Raw genomic sequence first — 4,639 nt, 5'->3', positions numbered from 1 at the left:
ACACACACACACACACACACATTGTTTCCAGAGACTGACATTCACCATACTCATACCCTGAAAATTAAAATAAGATTGGACCTGAGATGAGTCCTCACAATGTGACTGTGTGACTTATGTCCCCACAATGAGTACTGTAAAGCAGGTTTCACCATGTCAAATTTTAGACTTTTTAAGATCTTTTTAAGACCATTATCAATCAAATTTAAACAAATAAAATCCGCTTTATGTCTGTGGTACAATCCGAAAGAGACCAATCACGCAAAAGCTGATTAGCTTCAATATAAGTTGCACGTTGGTCTCATTTGTAGTCATAATACAGCAAATTATATTTGGAAACACAACAGAATTAAAAAACAAATCAACACGAAAGTGCTGCAGGAGCATTTGAATGAGCATTAGAGGTAGCTTTACACGGACGTAGGAAAATGAAGACCTGTTTAAAATGATTTAAGACCTAGAACACAATACTATAAGACTTTTAGGGCCTAAAATATTGATTTTGAAATTTTAGACTTTTTAAGACCCAGCGGAAACCCTGCTAAAGGCATCAGTATGCCCCACCAATGAAACCCAACACAGTTGACACAACAGGTTTTGATTGAAACTAACTAATGATAATGGTTAGGTCACGGTTCGTAATCAGTTTGGTCTTTGTTAAATTGATCGCCCGGTTCTGGTCTCGATGGGGTAATCATATTGTTCCAGTGGTTGTTTGCTGGTTAGGTAAAAGTGTTGTTGAGACCCAACAAGCCATATCGTCTTTTAAGGTCAATCAGTGACCTATGGACCATCTTGTGTCTTTAGTCACAGTCTCTGGTTCCTCAGAGACCCTACCCCACACTGTCATGGTGGTTGACCCCTGTGTATGTTAGTCACAGTCAACAAGCCAACACGCACTTATCTTTCCCCCTCCTGTTTGACGCACGCGGGGGTTGGGGAGCTGCTTGGGGAGCTGTTTGGACACCCGCGGAAAAACAGGCATCTCACCTCGATGCTGAATTTGGAGATGGCCTGCTGTTTAGAAGTAGTACGTCTGTGTGAGATTGACAGTAGGGCAACTGGAAGTAATGCATGAGTTCCAGAATACACATTGAATTTCAGAAGTCACGTACAGGGGGATTTAGGGTGAGAGGCAGATGCAAAACAATCAATTAAATATGGTTTAAATCTGTGGACATGTATTGTGTGTGTCAAAACCATCCTCGTATGATTCCATTTAGACAGCAGAGTAAATGACTTCTTGACTAGATAATTAGCAAACATAGCTGTGCAGCTGGCTGCTGAGTTGGGGAGTTTTTGCAGCCAAGAGTCAAGTTAGTAAATGTGAAAAACAAACCACAAAGAGGGTGTGTGCCAGAGTTCACCTACAGTACATCAACCCCCACTCTTTCTTTTCTCTCCTCCCTTTGTCAGATTGACAAACCGCATTGTGCATCCCTGGGACTACCGTTCAATACAAGACAGTGCTGAACCTCAAAATGAATTTCAGGAGTCAATATGATGTCTCTAGGGGCTGCAGATGCTCTGTGTAGACACAACATGCCAAACAGGCTTAGTAAATAAATCCACACAAGGTGGTATAAAGTCAGAGAGTTCATGATGTCATACAAAAGTCAGGTTTCATCCTTCCTTTAAGAGTTTGGAGTTACAAAAGAACTGTTTTCTGCTTTGTTTCAGACTGAAATATCTCAGCTATTGGAAGAAATGCCATGAAATGTGGCACAGACATCCATGATGTTTAGAGGATGACCCCTAATGACTTTGGTGATCCCCTGACTTTACTTTTGGATTTTCATTAAATGCCTGGAAAACTATCTGATGGGTTTCCATGAAATTTGCTACACACATTTATATGCCCCACAACATGCATTGTAAACATTTAGGTGATCCCTTCACTTCCTCTCGCATGGTCATCAAGTCAGTATTTAAATTTGTTGAACTCTTTTGGGTAGAGGCTAGATCGTACCCAGCGAACGACAACACAAGCATACTGCGTAGGCATCCACACCGACAATTTAACCCTAACCCTGCAACAACGCGACATTGCAGTGAATAAATATGATGCCAAACGCAGCAATAATCTCCTTAATAATTTTACATGTGACTCACTTTATTAGTAACAAGATGTAACCCTTATCTTCTCATCTAACCCTAACCATAGTCTATATCCACGATGTTCTGCTCCGTTACTGCCGGAAATTCCACCTTATGTTCTTTTTGTCCAGATGTCCGTTAGCTTACTATTTCTATGTGTTGGAATTTTAAACTCCAGTCAATTTATCTATGGTTAACTGCTCCTCAGATCCCTGCAGGGTAAATCCAGACAGCTAGCTACACAGTCTGTCCAATCTCAGTTTACTGTTACACGACTAAAACAACCTTTGAACGAGCACATCTTCCACCAAAAAAAGTTTCTTCCCGGGGCTATTTTGCAGCGGCACCGTGGCTCTGTCCGGCGCTTAGCACCGCCTAAGATGATTGTGATTGGTTTAAAGACATGCCAATAAACCAGAGCACGTTTTTCTCTCATCCTGGAATGCTGTGTAGACTCGCCAGACCTTGCTGTGCAGTGCTGTGGAGGAAGGTCTGACAATATGAGACTAGCCTAACCCTAACAACCTCACAGAACAGCTAGAATGAAAGTAGACACTGAAAATCCCTTTGACATTCATTATTGGCGCAGATGAGAGTTTCTTTGAATGTATTGTATGTCATAATAAAGTTTTTGCCTTTTGGAAGCTAATTTGAGATAATAGAAGAGTAACTGTGAAAAAGGAATAAAAACACAAAACAAAAGATTTAAGATTTAAGCACATTAGCTTATTATACCCATTTGAAAATAGCATTAAGTGACAAAGTTATCACAAACATTCTGTTTTTTTCATCATATCTTATAATAAAACAGACAAAATCAGTAACAGTTGTAAGTTGGCATGAAGAAAGTACAAGCCATGTTTTTCAATAACTTAAGATGTTTGATTGATTATGGATTATTGGTCACAAACAGCATCACCAGTGTGTTGCTACGTCTTGTTACTTATGGAAATATAAAGGACACAAAAACAACATCTACATTTGAAATGTTTGGCTTTTTCATGTACTTGTTTTGACCCTTTTAGTTTTCTGTGATTCCAATATCAAAAACGATGTGTGGTAGATCAAAGCTATAATAAGGCGTAGTTTCTGTTTCCCCCATCAGGAATTCTAAGTACTGACAACCAAACTGTTGGCGCGTCCACATGATACAAGTCTTCTATAATTTTGCACGCGACCCCACCCCGCCTCCACACAGTTGCTAGTAGCCAACGAGGACGTGTAGGATTTAAAAAAAAAAACATGGCCTTTTCAGAAGAGGCAATTATCTTCACTCGAGTTTATGCATGGGTAAGTCACCAGACACCACAATCTTCTGAACATAGCCATACTGAGAAATACAGAGAGTTGTGTGGAGCTCATAGTCTCACTTAGCTTTGTAGCAACTACTTTGCCAATGGCTTGAATGTAACGGACGTTCATTAATATCAAACAGTTACGCACTAAAGCCTTAACAAAGAAATACAGTACGGGCACTTAAAGAAAAATGTGTTGTAGGCTAGGTGTTTCTTTCCCCTCCTCCCAGAGTTCAAAAGGAATTTGATTGTCTCAGTGGTTTAGAGACATGTCTTTATCAATGAGAGAAACAGATACTGGACATGCTTCTACCTGAGTATTGAGATGCATGACAGAAGTGTACAGCAGGTGTAGGCACAAGCTCTTACACACACTACACCACACACTTAGGCATACAAAACAAACACACAGTTGTTGTTTTTTTACACAGAAGTCAAACACCTCATGGTCCTGGGAGGATGCAGAAGGTTTCCATCTTTTTGTCTTTTCATTTTTTTTTTCCAAACGAAACTTGCTCTGAGTTTCTTTCCGTTTGAACCACCCAGTCATCACAAAGCACTGTTACATATCTCAACCACATCTTTTATGCAGTATTCATATAAAAAGTTAATCCACAGTAGTGGCAGAGATAAATAAATAGGGAACATAGCACAACATCAGGTCGCAGGTGTAATGCTATTGCCTCGCACACCTTTTTCTTCACACCTACGATGAAATTTTGAAATGCAACATTTGTTTTGCCCTCCAATCACATCTGTGTAATTCCAGTGTTTGCAATGAGTTAAATGTAATTAAATATGGTTAAAGAGAGACCATCACTGTTTTTACGGAGCTAATAAATGATATCAGGCCTTAGTAGGGTAAATCAACACAGCTTTATCTTCCCAACACTAAGCCCTCAGTAAGAATTTTGTCCACATGGAAATATACTGCTCATGTTAGTCGACATCCTTTGTTTTTGAAGTCTATCAATGATTGTCTCTAAAATTATCCAATTACAATACAAGAGATTCTTCAATGACACAAAATTGTAATGTCCATTTTTCCACCAAATCGTCCGTCTCATCGTTATCAAAAAAGTCTTTCAGCGACAAACGTCATTTAAACCCCACGTAGACTCGGTTCTGTCAACATAAGTATAAGTGCAGTTTCTCTCTGTTGATATCAAAGCAAGGTTTCCAAAAGAGTTTCGAAATTGCACCATCGTCCACAGTTTTACAGCGATGCAGTTTCACGCCCCCCCCCC

The 4,639-nt window shown here is 39.7% G+C and overlaps 1 protein-coding gene across 3 annotated transcripts in view; it reads right to left on the bottom strand.

Moving 5' to 3' along the window:
* Positions 1-3,645: 3,645 nt before the first annotated feature.
* The window catches only part of pdgfbb (platelet-derived growth factor beta polypeptide b), a 13,429-nt gene continuing 12,435 nt past the window's right edge, over positions 3,646-4,639 (bottom strand). For all 3 annotated transcript variants that reach the window (XM_032537818.1, XM_032537820.1, XM_032537819.1), the window contains exon 8: positions 3,646-4,639. This exon is cut by the window's right edge and continues 329 nt beyond it. The gene's annotated coding sequence lies outside the window, so the exon portion shown is untranslated.

This window comes from Etheostoma spectabile, chromosome 15, assembly GCF_008692095.1.
Source record: "Etheostoma spectabile isolate EspeVRDwgs_2016 chromosome 15, UIUC_Espe_1.0, whole genome shotgun sequence".
Lineage (NCBI taxonomy): Eukaryota > Metazoa > Chordata > Actinopteri > Perciformes > Percidae > Etheostoma > Etheostoma spectabile.
The sequence above is the reverse complement of the archived record's forward strand: the minus strand, read 5'-3'. Positions and strand labels throughout refer to the sequence as shown.